The 17,559-nt window shown below is 56.0% G+C and overlaps 1 pseudogene; it reads right to left on the reverse strand.

Annotated features, from left to right (window-relative positions):
• Positions 1 to 4,609: 4,609 nt before the first annotated feature.
• Positions 4,610 to 16,944, reverse strand: LOC129514111 (ubiquitin-associated protein 1-like; annotated as a pseudogene).
• Between the last annotated feature and the right edge of the window lie 615 nt (positions 16,945 to 17,559).

Consider the following 17,559-nt stretch of genomic DNA (forward strand, 5'->3'; position numbering starts at 1 on the left):
CCCATGTGCACCCCACATCCCTTACGGGCCGGCCGCACACCGGCAGAGGGGCCCGCCGGAGACTTCTGGTTTCTGCCCTGACCCGTCAAGAGCCCGGGAGTCCCGCCCTCCCCCCGTCTTCCTTCTTAATGACAAAAAAGGCGGACAGACTCCCGTCCAGGCCCCTCAGATCTGTCAGAGACTTGAGGTCGGGGCCGGGGACACAGGCAGAGGCCGAGAGTCACCGTGTGGAGCGCAGGCTGTGCAGCAGGAGTCGGGGTGCTGAGGACGGGCTTGCTCCCACGGCGAGGATCAGAGGGCCCCCCTTGCGCCTGGGGGGCTGTGGGCAGCATAGCGCCTCTAGGTTCGCCGCCAAGCCGAGCGGCCTCCAGCAGGGACACCGGCTCCTGAGGGAAAGGCCTCCCGGAGCCACCGCCTGTCCCACAGAGGGGACGGCGGCCGAGAAGTGCTTGAGGTCCCCGCCCAGGGCTCAGGCCCCTGTGAAGTGGCAGTGGGTGCAGTGGGAGGCAGCTGCGGTAACGGGGCCGCCGTGGGAGGACAGTGGGGACGGTGAGCGGGGCACCTGTAGAAGTACTGGGCCCAAGAACCCCTAATGGGAACGGATGCTTTGAGAGACCCGAACCGGCCGAGGGACGAGGGACGAAACCCCAAGAAGGCTTTCCGGTTCGTCAGTAGAAACTTCCCAGATGGAAAAGCAACGAGAAACCAGAATGAAAGAAGCAGAACAGGACGCCCTGGTGTTGTGGGGCAGTCGCAAGAAGGTGTGACACACAGGACAGGGAAGGGAGCAGGAGAAAGATTTGAAATAAGCATCATTGAGACTTTTCCAAAATTAATGACACAAACCAAACCACAAGTCAAGGAAGCTCAGGGAATATCCCAGGTGAATAAGTGCTAAAAGGTCTGGACTGTGCACGTCAAGTGAAAACTATGTGACACGGGGCCTGACTGGCTCTGGTGGGGATCTCGGGGTTGAGAGTTGGAGCCCCTGTTGGGTGTAGAGATTATTTAAAGGTAAAATGTTTAAAAAGCAAGCAGACAAAAAGTACTGGAGGACACTAAAGACAAAGAGCAGATGTTGCAAGGAGCCAGAGAAAGCACACTCCACTGACGGGAGCAGTGATGGGAAGCACGCAGGCCACAGGAGAGCGGAGCGGAAGTCTCGAAAGGTCAGAGCCCCAGTCTCGAATTCCGTGTCTGGAGAAGCCACCCCGTGGGGGCGAGGGAAAGGACAGCGTCTCTCCAACAAGCACAAACGGGAGCATTTGTGATTCATCCCGCAGCCTGCAGGGTTTCCCGGACTTGCCTGCTGTTTGTTCTAGCAGAGTTTTAAGTAGATCCCGTTGGACCCTCCGCACAGGCCATCCTGTGACTTCCTCGCCTCGCGTTGCTGCATCGGCGGGAGCCTAGCGTGGTGTCGAAGATGCTGGTGGGCCCCTCACCCCATCTTGCTTCTGATGCGGAGAAGACACTCGTGTTTTGTCATGAGCTTCCGCGTGAGCAGTGCTTCCACATGCGCTTGCTTCCTTGGAGGGACTCCTCGTTGATTGTCAAAGGGTCTTTCTCCCAAGTGCCGTTTTATGTGTTTATTGAGATAATCTAGGATTTTTCTTTTTTAGTTTGCTGATAACAATGCTTTATATCGATGAGTTTATTTTTTATTTCTTTATTTTTGTAAAGATTTTATTTACTCATGAGAGACACACAGAGAGAGGCAGAGACACAGGCAGAGGGAGAAGTAGGCTCCCTGCAGGGAGCCCAATGGAGGACTCCATCCTGGGACCCCAGGGTCACGCCCTGAGCTGAAGGCAGACACTCAACCGCTGAGTCCCCAGGTGCCCCTATATTGATGGATTCATATGAATGTTAAACCAACCTTGCATTTTTGGGACAAACCCTATTTTGTCGTAATGCACTATTATTTATATCACTGGGCTTGATTCGCTATTACTTTGTTGAAGGTTTTGGTGTCTACGTCAATGAGAGATACTGGTCTGTACTTTGTATTTTTGTACCGTTGCCTGGTTTTGGCACTAAGGTAATGCAGTCTCATAGAATGAGTTTGGAAGCCTTCTTTTTCAGTTTTCTGGAAGACTTTTTGTAGAGTTGCTATTATTGAGTTTGCTAGTGAGGTCATGGCCTGGAATTTTCTGTGGCTTTGTGTGTGTGTGTGTGTGTGTGTGTGTGTGTGTAGGGGGGGATTTTTCCACTATAAATTAAGTTTTACAGGTAAAAGGGTGTCAGGTGATTAGTCTGTGCCTGAATAAGTGTTCATGGTTTGCGTTTCAAGAGCGTCTGCACCTTATCAGAGCTGTTGGGTTTATCGGCCTCACCGGCGCGTCCCTAGGCCTCCCTCATCATCCTTCCGTGTCTCTGGAGTCCGTGCGAGTAACACTGGCTTTCCCTCCCAGCCTCTGTTGCCACATCGGTCGCGTCCAGCGCCCGGGGAGGCTGCCCCACGTTCCCAGAGTCCGGGGATCAAGACGTGCACGCTTTGGGTCCCTGATTCTGCCCATGTGAGCTGCTCCATCGCTCCTTACAGACCCTCCGGGTCCCAGTCCTAGTCCTGGCCCTGCTGGGAGGCTGTTGGGGGTGCTCACTGCCCACGCAGCGGAACCCGTGCATGCAGGTGGGGCGCTGCAGCGGCATTTCACTGCGTGTGCAACAGCGGGTGCAGCACCCTTCACATGCACAGGTTCCACTGAGGCTTGTGGGTTCCAAGAGCTCGGCCTCGCTCGGGACACGCACTGGGGCCTTGCATGGCCGGGCGGGCAGGGTGCTCGCTGGGCCTGAGGGCCTCTGGTCACGGCAGCTGGAGTGCCTCCAACCTCTGGCCCCGGCCCCCTGCCCTGACCCCTGAACCCGGCCCCTAACTCTCCGCCCCTGGCCCCCAACCCTCGACCCCCGGCCCTGGCCCCCTGCCCCGATCCTGGTCCCCACCCTGGCCCCAGACCCCCCGACCTCCGGCCCCCGACTCTCGACCCCCCAGCCCCGGCACTGCCGTGGGAGCCTGCGGCCTGTCCCCGATGCCCGTCCCCCGTCCTCCTTCCAGACTCTTGTGTGTGAGCTGGGCAGATGCCACCCCGACCGCGGCCACCAGCTCTCTGAGCCGTGGGGCGGGTTCCACTGCTCCAGGCCGGTGGGCATGTCCCAGGCCCTCGTCTCCGAGACAGGAGGCACAGACGTCATCCCTGCTCTGGGCCGTCCTGGAAGGTGACAGACCCCGTCCTGGCTGAGTCACTGTTGTCCTGCTGTCTTGCGCACCGTGACCGTGGCCCCCCTTGGCTTCCCCACCCGCTGTGACGGCGTCCCCGTCCCGTTGGGCCCGCAGGCGGGTCGTGACGGTGAGTCTGGCCAGGGGCCCGTGCGTCGCAGCACCAGCAGTGAGGACACTCCGATCCCGCCCTGCGAGCTGCCGTGGTCGTGCTTGCACCCACGTGTCCGGGGCCTCACTCCGCGGTTTCACTCTGGCCCAGTGATGCCTCATGGCTTCCGAGCGCGGGGTCCCCCCCCCCCCCACGGGGCAGGGAGCTTGGCTTTGGGAGAAGCCGCTGTGACCACTCAGCTCGTGCGAGGGGCAGCGCTACCGCCACACAAGCGGCTCCCCTCGCACCTTTGTTCACAGAACTAGAGAAAATTCTGATATTTGTATGGGACTGCAAAAGACCCCGAAAATCAAAAGCAATCTTGAGAGAGAACAAAGCTGCAGGCATCATGCTCCTTGATTTTTTTTTCCTTTGTATTTAGATCTTTAACGATGTACAACAGAATATAGAGCAAACGAAAGAGACTGATTTCCATGACTCGGTGTTCCTCGTGTCATCCTAGAGCTGGGCTGGAGGGAGAGGCCGTTCTCCAGAGAACCGAGGTAGAGTTGGTGCTGGGCTACTGTACTGCAGCCTGTTTCTCCTCCACTCGTGTGCTGGGAAGGGGCCAATGATTTCTTAAACTGATGACTGTTTGCTAGGGGGCTCTAAAATCCTGGGTGGCAGAAGACTGTGGTCCAAATCAAGCCAAAAGAAACAGGCTGCCTAGCAGAAGGGACAAAGTCAGCGCCCCACATGGAAAGGGCATTCTTTGCACCTCAGAGATGTTGCAGGACCAGTGTTACCACTAAGAGACTTTGTTAGAAGAAGAAAAAAACCACCCTGGAGGAACCTTTCAATTGCACTCAACCTGGATTAAGAGTTCAGTCTACCGGTGCAGGGGGAGGGAAGCATCTAGCCCGAAAGCAGCACTGAGTCTGGCCCTCCCACCGCTCCTCCCTGCCTCCTTTTGGCAGCTGGGCCAGGTTTCATGTGAGGATGTACAGACTCCAGAAGGACCAGGGAGGTTTCTCTGGAGGGTGGAGGTGGGAAGGACACTTCTCAAAATACAAATACGTTTAATATGGAAGAAGCCAGGGCAGCGCTAGAGGCATTCACATGCCCCAATCTTTCCTACTTTCTCCCCAGCTCAGAGACTGGCAAGCACAGTCTCCACACCTGACCTTCCACCCCCAAAAGAAAACGGGGACATGTGCCCCCGCTCTGGTTCCCCACACGTGGGCTCCTCAGCGCCTCCTGCAGGGGTGGTTCGTTCCAGGGCAGGGCCTACGCAGAGCCTGGTCTCAGCTGGCTCCTGCCCAAGCTGTAAGGTGTTCGAGAGCATTGTCCTGGTCATCGTTGTGTAGTAGCAGAACTTCCTCAATGTCTTTCAGTTCAAAGCCCATTTCCTTAAATTTGCTCATTAACTGAAAAAATTCCATCATCTTTTCTTCTGAACACTGGTGCGTTTCCAGAGCTGCTTCCGCTAAAAGAGGGTCAAAGCCCTTCTCACAAAGCTGTCCATGTGCAAAGGGACAGTTGAGAATCTGCTCAATATTCTCTCCTTTCTTCTTCATGGCTCTCAGGACACACTCCTATGAGCAGCCCATGTTGACCACTGTCTCCACACACTGCTGCTCACTGGGGGACAGTGTCTGCAGTTCTGAATAGGCCTGGGGACAGCTGGGAGTGTTGGGCACTTATGACGTTGAGAAGTTAGGAGGTGTGACCGTGGGACCTGTATTTGGAGGTGATGATTCTTCTGTGCACACAGACAAGACAGGGAGGGAAGGCCTCTGGGAGATCAGATCTGAGGGGTTCAGGGTTGGCACCTCTGTGCCACTGTCCAAGTTCAAAGCTGAAAGCCCAAGAGTATGATGCCCATTGAGCTCACTGGCACTGCTTTGGGCAGAAGGCTTCAGGGAATTCTGGAAGGTGCCATTGAGGAGGCAGGATGTGCTATGGAAAGTGCTCACCAGCCTGGCTGTCTTCTGATTGCTGTCATCATCAGAGTCAAGTTTGGGGAAGGACAGGGATTTGATATTGGTTACTGCAGGAATGGGGGGGAGGGACACTTTAGAAGACAGAGACCTCTTTTCACAGTTGCCCAACTGTGGGAAGGCCATAAAGCCATTAGGTTTGTGAAGAGGTTTGATATCCAAGGTCTTACCCGCTCCAGGGATGCCAGGACCTCCTCATCCTGTAACACAGACCGAGAGCCATCTCTGGGCAAATTATTGTCTAATAACTGAGCCATAATGGGTCCAGTGGTTCCTACCAGAATGTTTCTCAGCTCTTCCTTCTCATCAGTAGTTTTTAACTCCAGATTATCAAATGGGTCGTCTTCACACTCAAAGTCAGCAGGATTGAAATCTGCCTTTGCGTGGGGTGGGCTGAAAACTTTCTACTGCGTGCCGCTGCTGCTGATCCGAGTCGGGGTGAGGATGCTGTTGTGCTGTAAGCTGGCAAGGATGGGGTTAATAGGAGGTGGCACTGTGGCTGTACTGTGAGTTGTGGAGAAGTTCATTTTGCTGTCACCCTCTGGGCCACTCTTAGAATTCACTTTAGCTTCTACTTCCTCGACCTTGCGTTCTCCTTCCCGCTGGGCTTCTTGGATTTTCTTAATATCTTCAGCCCACTCAATAGTTTTCTTTTCCAAGGAGAAGTCACACTGTACTTCTCTGATCGCCGCTCTAGCGGCTGAGTGTCACTTCGGGGCACGGGCCTGTCGTACGCGTCGATTTTTTTTTTTTAAGATTTTATTTATTTATTCATAGAGACACAGAGAGAGAGAAGCAGAGACACAGGCAGAGGGAGAAGCAGGCTCCACGCAGGGAGCCCGACGCGGGACCCGATCCCGGGTCCCCAGGATCACACCCTGGGCCGCAGGCGGTGCTAATCCGCTGGGCCACCCTGGCTGCCCATGCTCCTTAATTTTAAACCATATTACAAAATTAGAGTAATCAGAACAGTGTGGGATGGGCACAAAAACAAATAGATCAATGGAACAGAATAGAGAACCCGGAAACAGACCCTCAGCCCTGTGGTCAGCTCATCTTCGACAAAGCAAGGAAGAATATCCAGTGGAAAAAAGACCGTCTCTTCCACCGATGGCACTGGGAAAACTGGGCAGCCACATGCAGAAGGATGAAACGACCACTTTCTCACACCAGACACACAGATACACTCAAAATGGATGAAAGACTGGAATGTAAGACCTGAAACCATAAAACTCCTAGAAGGAAACAGGAGGTAAACTCCTTAACGTCGGTCTTGGTGATGACATTTTTGGGATTTGACACCAAACGCAAAGACAACAAAAACCGCAAACGAATGAGACATCAAACTAGAGAGCTGCTGCCCAGTGAAGGAAACCATCAACCGAGGGAAAGGCTGCCTGCAGAAGGGGAGATCTTTGCAGATCATGTCTCTGATCCGAGGCTAATGTCCAAGATGGGTAAAGAACTCATGCAGCTCAGCGGCCAAAAGACAATCTGATTAAAATATGGGTGGAGGATTCGAAGAGGTATCTTCCCAAAGAAGACATCTAGGCGGACAGCAGACACATGAAAAGATGCTCCACGTCACTCGTCACCGGGGAAACGCAGGTCAGCGCCACAATGAGCTATCACCTCACACCTGTCGGAGTGGCTAACGTCAACAGGAAACAACAGGTGCTGGGGAGGATGTGGAGAAAGGGGGGCCTCGTGCGCTGCTGGTGGGAACGCAAGCCGGTGCAGCCCCTCTGGAGAACAGTGTGGACGGTCCTCAGGAAATTAATAGAATTACCTAGCCAACCAGCTTGGATATTTATCTAAAAAATATGAAAACACTAGATCAATAAGATATCTGCCCCCTTTGCTTTCAGCAGCATTATTCGCAGTAGCCATGATATGGGGGAGCAGCCCATGTGTCCATGGACCAGTGAATGGATAAAGAAGATGGGGATACAGAGTCTTATTCAGTCACAGAAAAGAACAAAATCTTGACATTTGTGACCATATGGATGGATTTCAAGGGCATTCAGCTAAGCGAAATAGGTCAGATGAAGACAGACACTGTATGGCCTTACTTATCTGTAGGATCTAAAATAAAAAAGACCCCAAAAAACAAACTTGTAGTGCAGAACAGACTAGGGGTGGGGATGTAAAAACAGGGTGAAGGGGAACATTTTTTTTAAAAAATTTGAACATGTGGAAAGGCATTGCACATTTTTGGCAAAAAGGCTCAATATCAAAAAACCACCAATCGCCCTCAAGTTAGTCCATAAATTTAATGTAATCCCAATAAAAATCTCCATAGGATTCTAGATGAATTAACACAACAGTGAGCAGTGAGTGAAACTAGTCAGAAAAATTGTGACGGGGAGAACCAGAAGCCCACAGCGCGCAGGCATCGAAAGCGTAGTTGGCGACGGCGCACGCGCTGCGCGGGAGGTCCCCGCCCCGGGAACCACGGCTCTCCTAAAGGGCACCTAGGAGCCCGACGGCAGCGGCCACTCCGCCTGTTTGCCACCCATTCACGAGATGGAGTCGAAGGAACGCGAAGCTCCTAGAAGTGCTGTTTGTCTTCAGAAGGCGGCCTTCTGTGCATGATGTAGGCGGAGGGCGATGTGGAGCCGGGGAGGGGGCCTGGACGGGGACACGGCCCTCACCCACGCCTGTTGTCCCGTCTTATTTCCTCTCCCTCAAGGTGACCGTCGTCTTGACGTCGTGACACTTCTCCGTGGCGTCCCTGTGACTGTGTCCCTTGGGTCGTGATTGCTCGGACCCCGTGTGTTGGAGCCTCGTGTGAGGGTTCGAGCCGTGTGGCCTCTTCCCCGCGGAGCTCGCAGGCTCGCCCTGGTGGCACGCGCGGTCCGGCCACGTTTGCAGCCGCCGAGGAGGCCGAGGGCCGCGTCCACCCGGGGCTCACACCCCCTGCGCCCCGCCCCGGCCCGCGGCACCGTGAACCTGGCCACGGGCAGCCTCCCAGGTGGGGGCCCCGCAGGACCCCGGGGCAGGGCCGGCGGGGTCACGGGAGGGCGCGCACCGTGGGCTGCTGCTGGTCGGCGCCGCGCTCCTCTCCTCCCAGCAGCTCCGCTGGGCTCCGCTCCCGGCACCCCCCAGGCTGCCCCAGGAATACGGGTGAGCACAGCGTGGCCCCCTCCACTTACACACATGCTCCTTTCAAGTCTGATAATTTAGGTGTGAATTATCTTGGGCTTCCTCCACACAAGATGTTGTCGTCTGTAAATAATGGCAGGTTTGTTTCTTGTCTTTAACTCCTTATGCATTTTGCTGCTTTTTCTTAAAATTCCGTCGTCCGGTGTCCTGTAAGGTCATCTCACATAGTTCTGTCGCTTATTATACTTGGGCTCTTGGAGACCCGTATTTCTAGTGGATCATTTTTAGTGACACACCACGCATGGCTTTCCATTAACTATTTTCAAGCTCTCAGATGTTCTGGAGCTATTATGGCTAAATGGACAGGAAAAGTTATTTCTGTTCATCAAAAAATGCTCAACAGGGGACAAAGCCTCTTCATCTGGAAGAAAAATTGATCTTTGGAGCAGGTAACAAAGACTGGGAAGCTTTATGGGGGGACCAAGGGGCCCGCTCAGATGTTTAATGATGTGCAGTGAAACTTCTGGAACAGACGTTGAAGCTTAGGCTTTTCCTTCCACCTCGTGTCTGAGCAACCAGAGCACTGGGTGTGGAAGCAGACGCTTTGCTGAAGGCGCTTTCGAAGTGGACCGGCTCCTCCGTGAAAGCCCTGAGAACACTGACAAAAACATCAAAGTCAGGTCAAAGTCAGCCTTTTCAGAACTCTGGAGAATACCCAGAGACTGCAGCAGCTCAAGGAAAAGTGCCTGAATCCTGGTAAAAACAGTCCAGTGGTGTTTCAGTCTGAGCCGCGCCATCACCCAGCTCTCTGGTGGCCTCACAGGGGCAGTGGCACAGCATGGCACGGCCTGGCCACCACTGGAGGGGGCCGGGTGGGTCTGGAGCTCCCCGAAGCCCTGTCCCCAGGCACTGCCCCCTGGCAGCTGTCAGAAGTGGCACCTCCCGGGAACCCCCACTCCTGGGGCTCATCTCCAGTTGGCCTGACCCCCAGCTTGCCCACTGTGAGCAGCCTTTTTCCCTGGGTCAGTTAGTTGTTCAACGTCACGGCCGCCAGAGGTGACCGTAGCAAGGCAAAGAAGCTGACCGGAGATCTTGAGGGGCTGGGGGTGTGGATGTTCACAGAGGGCTTTGGGGAGGCTGCAGTGTTGTCCCAGGAGTCTGGAAGGTCACACACACCCGCAGGCCCGTGCACAGCTCCGTGCCCAGGGGACACCGGAGTTGGTGTCTGGCCGACCTCGGGGCTCCGCGCAGCTACAGGGTGAGGGCTAGGCCAGAGCTGTAAAGTACCCAGGGGAGCACCGAAGGCTTCCTCCACCGTGCTCACGGAGCCCCTCTGCAAATGCCGGGCATCTCACTTGTTTAAGGCATTTTCTCTTTTTAAAGATTTAGTTATTTTGGAGTGGGAGTGAGCAGGAAGAGAGGGGCAGAGGGAGAGACTGAGAATCTTCAGCAGACTCCCCGATGAGCGGGGAGCCCAAGGCGGAGCTTGATCTCATGACCCTGCGATCATGACCTGAGCTGAAACCAAGGGTCAGAGGCTCAACTGACTGCGCCCCCAGGCGCCTCCCGGTTGTTCAAAGCATCAAAGGAGATTGTGGAAGGCCCCCTTAGCCGACCGCCAGGCTGACTGCACGGAGACTTCAGTGGCCCACACGTGACAAAGAGTAGAGACTTCATGGATTTAGTTCAAGAAGGTCATGAAGCTAACAAACAGCAGCAACAGTAAGCTGGTGGTGGAGGGGGATCTAGTTTACTGAGTTGTCACATCATCTTCTTAAAAATGTCTAGTTTTGTGCGAAAACTTACGAGGCATGCAATAAGCAGAGGAGTATGGCCCACACACAGGAAGGGAAGCAGGCAGCGGAATGTGTCCCTGAGGAAGCCCAGATGCTGACTTCCCAGACGGTGACTTTAAATGAGCTATTATAAGGATGTCAAACTGTGGGAAAGGCTGCGTAAAGAAGTGCAGTACGGCGATGCGAGTGCCGTCTCACCAAACAGAATATCGGTAAAGGGATAGAAATTGTAAAAGGAACCAAATTGAAATTGTGGAGTTGAAATGTACGATCACTGAAATAAAATTTCGCTTTGAAAGAGGGCTTTCATTAGGGTCCTGTTGTTGTAACAAATAAACATGGTGGCTTCAAGCAACACAAATGTACTTCCTTGCCGTCCTGAAGTCAGAAATCTAAAGTCAGCGAGGTCTTTGTGGGGCCGTGCTCCTTCTGGAGACCTCCAGGAAGAGCCTTTCCCCTGCTTTTCACAGCGTTGCCGTCGGCCCGCGGTCTTGAGCTGGGCTCCCTTCCACATCGCCTGTGCCTCTTGCATCCATCCTGACATCTTCTATTATCCACCCTGGTCCTCTGGTTCTCTTGTGGGAGCCCTAGTGACCGCACTGGGGCTGATTCAGAGGAGTCAAGATAATCCTCCATCTCAAGATCCTTAATCACATATGCAGAGTCCCTTTGCTCTTCAAGGCGACATGAGTCCCCGGGATTAGGATGTGGACGTCTTTGGGAGGAAGAAGGCCTGATCCAGACCACACAAAGGACTTAACAACAGGTCTGAGTTGGGACAATAAATAATCATGGAAGTTGAAGATGGGCCCATTGAGATGATCCCATCTGGGGAATAGAAGGAAATAGGAATGAAGTGAAAGAAACAGATCTTCAGGGACCATCAAGTGACCAATGTGCCCATGAGATCCCACGGGAGGAGGGAAAGACAGGGGCTGAATGGATATTGGAAAAAAGAATGACCAAACTTGCCAAATTTCATGAACAACGTTAGTCTCAATGAACTCTAAGGATAAATAAACGTAGAGATCTGTACCTAGATGCGTCTTAAATTGTCAAAAAAAGAAAGACAAGGAATCTTGGGCGTAGCAAGAGAGAAACACCTTATCCCATGCAGGGGATCCTCGATAGTATTAATAGCTGATTTCTTTTTTTTTTTTTAAGATTTTATTTACTTGACAGAGGAGAGAGAACAAACGGGGAGAGGCAGAGGGAGAGGGAGAAGCAGACTACCCGCTGAGCAGGGCCAGATGTAGGACCCTGGGATCACGTCCTGAGCCCAAGGCAGACCCTCAACCACTGAGCCCCCCAGGCGCCCCTAGTAGCTGATTTCTGATTGGAAACTGATTGGATCGGCATCAGGGTGACCTGCTCAAAGTGCTGGAAGAAGGCGTCAGCCAAGAAGCCAGATGAGAAAGGCCAACTATCCGTCAGAAACGAAGGAGAGCATTAGGTGGCCCCCAATAAACACAGACTGAGGATTTGTCTGCAGCAGACCTGCCCTTCGAGAAACACATCTGTCCTTCAGACTGAAATGGAAGGTCACTGGGTAGTACCTCGAACGGCGCTCTCAGGAGATGCGGGGAAAACACGGGGCAAAATCCAGCACTGTCTCCTGATGAGACCCTCAGAGACTGGGAGTGGAAGGCGGCTTTCTCAACCCAACGAGGGATGTCTGCGAACAACCTGCAGCCAACCTCCCACTCCGTGGCGAAAGGCTGAAATCCTTGTCCCTGAGATTTAGATCAAGATGGAATAACTATTGTCACCACTCTGTCCAACACAGTACCGAAGGTTCTAGCCCAGAAATTAAGCAAGAAAAGTAAGTGGAGGACATAAATCTTGGGGAGGAAGAAATCACGTGGTTTCTGTGTCTGCAGATGTGATCTTGTGTATAGAAGGTCCCAAGGAATCCACACCAGAACCATGAGAGCTCGTCACCCCTCCTTACATTTACAGTCAGTGGGTTTTTGACAAGACCATTCAGTGGAGGGCGAGCACTCTTTGGCACGTGATCGGCCGTCTGGATTCCCAAGGAGCGACGCTGCACCCCTACCTCACTCCGTATGTAAAAATTAACCCAAAGCGGATCAGTTACCCACACGTAAGAGCTTAAGCTGTGCAACTCTTAGAAGGAAACACGGTTATAAATCTCGCTAGCGTCGGGCTGGACAGGATTCCCACTTTCTTAGACCTCAAAGGAATAGCATAAGCAGCCAAAGGGAAAAAAATAGATAAATTGGATTTCTTTACAGCCAAACACTTTTGTGCTTCAAAGGACAGCAAGAAAGTGAAACAGCCGTGTAGAGCGAGAGGAAAAACCTTTAAAATGTTTTTGTGATTTATCTGAGAAGGGACCAGTATCCAGAATATATAAAGGAATCTTGTAACTCAACAATAAAAAGGCAGGTAACCCAAGTTCAAAGCGAGCAAGGGATCTGATAGATAGTTTCCAAAAAGAGACCTACGACTCACGACCCATCAGCCCTCGGAAAGCTCAGCATCATTAGTGTTTAGGGAAATGCAGCTCGACCTGCCATGAGCTCACACCTCACACCCACTAGGTGGCTGCAGTGGCTAAGACAGACGGCTGCCTGTTGCATCGAAGTAGTGGGTGCTGGTGAGGGTGTAGGGGAAAGTGGGGTGCTTGTGCCCCGCTGGAGGGAGGGTGCAAAGATGCAGCCACTCTGCAGAACAGTCCACAGTTTCTCAGAATGGTAGATGCGGGGTTACTGGCTGACGTAGCAATCCCGAGGCTGGGTATACCCACGAGAATTGGAAAACTCAGGTCCGGTGCCTTTGGACCAGGTCGTGGCCCCGGCCAGGGTCCTGGGATCGAGTCCCACACCGGGGTCCCTGCAGGGAGCCTGCTTCTCCCTCTGCCTGTGTCTCTGCCTCTCTGTGTGTGTCTCTTGTGAATAAATGAATAAATTCTTTTTTTAAAGATTTATTTATTTATTTATTTATTTATTTATTTATTTATTTATTTATGAGAGAGAGAGAGAGAGAGAGACAGAGAGAGAGAGGCAGAGACACAGCAGAGGGAGAAGCAGGCTCCATGCAGGGAGCCTGACGTGGGACTCGATCCCGAGACTCCAGGATCATGCCCTGGGCCGAAGGCAGGCACCAAACCGCTGAGCCACCCAGGGATCCCCAAATGAATAAATTCTTTTTTTTTTTAAATCAATTGTGTTTTACTTTTTTTTTTTAAATTTTTATTTATTTATCATAGTCACACAGAGAGAGAGAGAGGCAGAGACACAGGCAGAGGGAGAAGCAGGCTCCATGCACCGGGAGCCCGACGTGGGATTCGATTCCGGGTCTCCAGGATCGCGCCCTGGGCCAAAGGCAGGCGCCAAACAGCTGCGCCACCCAGGGATCCCCCCAAATGAATAAATTCTTAAAAAAAAAACAAAAAACAAAAAACAAACAACCCAGGTCCGGAGAAACGCCTGCACGCAAGTGTTTGTAGCCAAATTATTCGTAATCGTGACAAAGTGGAAGCAACCCGAGTACCCATCAACTGATGGGTGAATTCCTCGGGAATATCATTCAGAAACGAGGAGTGAAGAGGCCCCGGAGGGGCCTACGGCGTGGACGGCCCCTGACGGCGCTGTGCTAGGTGAGCGAGCAGGTGGGCCAGGAGCAGCGTCCCGCTGGCGGGAGCGACGGCCCAGGCCCCGCATTTCCTTCTGGGGGACGGAGCATTGGGGGGCGGCTGTGCACGTCCTGGGTGTGATCTTGCTCCTGGCGCAGAGGCTTGGGGTTTGGGGGCGACCGGGCGCGGACCGGAACGGGGAGAGGGAGCGTGGTGGCACCTGTGTCCCTGGGATGACTGGCCCCAGGAAGGGAGGCGGTGTGGCCCTAATGCGTCCAGGCCCCTGCGTGTGGCGGCTGATGTGCGTCTTGCATCCAGAGCCCCAGGAGGCCTGGCCCCAGCGGCTGTGGGTGAGGAGAGACGGCCTCCTTGCTTCTTGCGGCTTTGGCTGTGGCATGGGGGGGGGGGGGGCTCCGGGCCGTCGGGGCGCCTGTGCTCTACGGTCCCCGCCCCCCGGCTCAGCTCGGGTCAGAGCTCAGCGAGCACCGCTGCTGATGGCCACGGGGTTTGGCCCGTGCGGGCGGCGGCCTGGGGCTCCGAGCAGGGGCTCGACAGCCTCGGCTTGGGGGTGCCCTGGCTGGGACCCGGATCTGTCCTGTGCCCCCACGTCTCACCTCCCAGCTGTAGCTCAGGACTGAGCACATGGCTGTTCCACAGAGGGCTCAGGACGCACTGGTGCCGTAGGGGGCGGGGGCTGCGCTCGCTCCTTCGGCAGCCCCGTGGGCAGCTCCACCCCTGGCCATCCCGGTCGGATGACGGCGCAGCCACCTGTCTGCCTCTGGGCCAGCGGTGGTGGCCATGTTGTGGGCGCTGCCCGTCCTCCTAGCAGCCCATCCGCTTAGGCTCAGCCAGGCTGTTCCAGCACCGGGCTGGGGCACACAGGCCTGTGGGACAGTCGTGGCCCCGTGGGCATGGGGTGGCCGCAGTGTCCCTCCTGCCTTGGTCCCCGCGAGGGGCAGATGTTCCCTCGCTCACCTGGTGTCCGGGTGAAGCGGTTGGCGGCCGCGGGGCCAGGCTGCCTTCGCAGGGACTCTGGTGACCCAGGGGCCCTCCGGGTCTTCGTGGGGATGAGAGCGAGCACAGGGGGCGGGGGGGGGGGTGGAGATTCGGTCCCGGCAGAGGCTGAGCCGTGGTCTCACTGATGCCCGGTTCTGGGGCTCCAACCGCCCTGCGGGTGGGAAGCAGCCGCTGCAGAGGGTCCGTGAGGCCCATGGGGGGGCGCCCCGTGGGTGTCAGGACCTTGTGTGGGTGTGTGGCCGCTGCAGCCGCTAGTCCCGCCCTGGGGTCGGAGGGCCTGGGCCTGGACGGCAGGAGCCGGGCTCCTCCCTGCAGCGCGAGTGTGACGCTCTGGGGTCCACTGCCCTTGGGGCCGCGTTCGTGTGTCCCCAGGTCATGCAGGTGCCATCCCCGAGGGCTCGGCCCGCCCCTCCTGGCCCACTGGCCGCCTCGCCCGTGCTGGCGTCGATCCTGGGGAGGACCTTCCACCCGTGGCAACACGAGCCTCAGCAGGGCCCAGGCCCCATGCCCTGAGCGTGCCCGCAGCCCACGTTGGCTCTGACGCCCCACCCTGGCCCGAGGCCTGGGGCCCGAGGGTCCCGGAGCCTGTGTGAGCGCCGCACAAATCAGAGCTGATGGCCGGGGTCTGGGGAGTGTGACCCGGGGACACCCACGGAGGTGTCGCTTGGCTGCGCGTGTCTGGGGCAGCGCCACGATGGCAGGGCTCTGGTGGCAAGGGACATTTATAGGCTTGGCCCACCTGGAGGCTGGAGCACGGTGACATTACTGAGTGATGGGGTGAGCGGTGAGTGGTGTGAGCTGTGGTCCTCTAGGGAGCAGTGACTCTGTGTCTGTCCTGCAGCTGCAAAGTCTGAGGGTGTGAGGGTGTGTGGGGGGGGGAGGGAGGGAGTTGGAGGCAGATGGGGAGGGGAGGGAATGGAAGAGGGGTGGGAGAGACAGGAGGAAGGAGGGGGAGAGGGGAGGGACAGACAGTGGGGGGAGGGAGGGAGGAGCAGGGCTAGAGGAGGTGGGAGGGGAGGGGGAGACTAGGGGAGGGGCATAGCCAGCAGGAGGGGGGGAAGGAGAGGGAAGAAGAGGAGGAGGAGGGGGCATGGAGGAGGAGAAGGGAGGGGGGAGGAGGATGGAGGTGGAAGAGGGGAGGGGGGGAGGGGGGGAGGGAGGGGAGCAGGGAGCAGAGAGGGGCGGGGAGGGCTGGAGGGGGAGGCGGAGGGTGTTCATGTGTCCCCTGAGCCGACCCCGCCGCTGTCCTATAAAACCTGAGGTTTGGGACGCGTGGCGTCAGGAGGCAGGTCCCCGGGCTGCATGCTTCCTGAGGGGAGGAACCGAGGTGGTGTGGGGCCTGGAAGTGGTGCGCCCCGGGGGCAGAGGCCCCACATCCGTGTCCACACCTGCCATGTCCACACCTGGCTCCCGCTCGGGTCCCCCCCGGGGTGACGTGCTGGCAAGTGCCCTAACCCCCGTGCCCTTGGAAGAGTCTCCGGCACAAGTGGGGCGGCCGGGCCCCGTGCCCCCGGCCCCCCGGCCCCCGCCGCCCCGGCCCCCAGGCCCTGCTCCAACAAACAGGCCCGGCAGCCAGGGAAGCGCGGCTGGACTCCATGTTTTTATTCACTTAACAGAAACATCCACTTATCAGGTGTCACCGGAGTGCGGTTTACAGAACTTAGAGGCAAAGTAACATGTAAATTAATACCTTAAGGTTTGGGATTTTTTGTTTTTGTTTTTTTTTTACAAATATTATAAATGTACATCCAATATTGCCATTCATTCATGCTTTTTATGTACATATCTTTGCTTAAGAATTACTATTTATTAAGTTCATTTGCTTAAAAAATGCCAAAAATTAGCCTAAAACTAACTGGGCACTGCTGGGAAAGTGTGTGTTTTGTGTGTCTCCTGTCGATGGTAGGAACCCGCGCCGGCACGGAGGCCATACGATGCGCCTCGTCGCACCTTTCCCCTTGGCGGGCATTTCGTCCCTGCACGTTTGATTCCACCACGAGCGGCTGGGAAATCGCGTGTCCTCTCTCCGGGGCTGACGCCAGCGGCAGCTCCCTGCGTGGCGGCTCCTGTTGGTTCTGACTTCCTGGGGACCCGGCCACCACCGTCCCTTGGGTGGAGCCCATGACCAGCGGACACGTCCCAGGAGTCCACAGAAGGACCCCGGCAAATCCCCCAGGACTGAACACACGGGCACTCGAGGAGCCCCCGCCTGGGCATCCACGCAGGGCAGCCGGAGACCCGACTGTCCAGGGAATCACAGGTGTCGGCGGGGGACAAACAGGCACTAAACCAGGGCGGCGGGGGGCTGGGGGCGGGGGGTGCGGGGAGGCCAGAGCCAGCCGTTGGGAGGATGAGGCCCCCCCAGAATGGAGAGGTTCCCGGCCCCAGCTTCCTCGTCAGTGACTGCGTGTTTTGCATCTGCGTCTGCTGCGTCACCCTCCACCCCAGTCCCTTACGTGACTCCGAATGTGTAGGAGGGCTCCCCTGGCGGGATACCCACGCCTCCCTGCAGCCCCTTGGGCAGGACCCCGTGCAGCGGCCGCGTGCCCGGCTCTGACCTCACTCCGCACCCCACTCTGGATCCCGGATCCCGCTCCCCGGTGGCCGCCCTGCACCTGTGAAGGGGGAAGAAGGGCAGCGGGACGCCGGAGGGGGGGGGGCGGGCGGCCTCCCTGCTGAGTGTGGGGCTCCGAGCGCAGTTTCCCTCCTGCAGGGCCCCCGCAGACCGGGCGGGTGGG

The sequence above is a fragment of the Nyctereutes procyonoides genome, unplaced genomic scaffold (assembly GCF_905146905.1).
Source record: "Nyctereutes procyonoides isolate TBG_1078 unplaced genomic scaffold, NYPRO_anot_genome, whole genome shotgun sequence".
Classification (NCBI taxonomy): domain Eukaryota; kingdom Metazoa; phylum Chordata; class Mammalia; order Carnivora; family Canidae; genus Nyctereutes; species Nyctereutes procyonoides.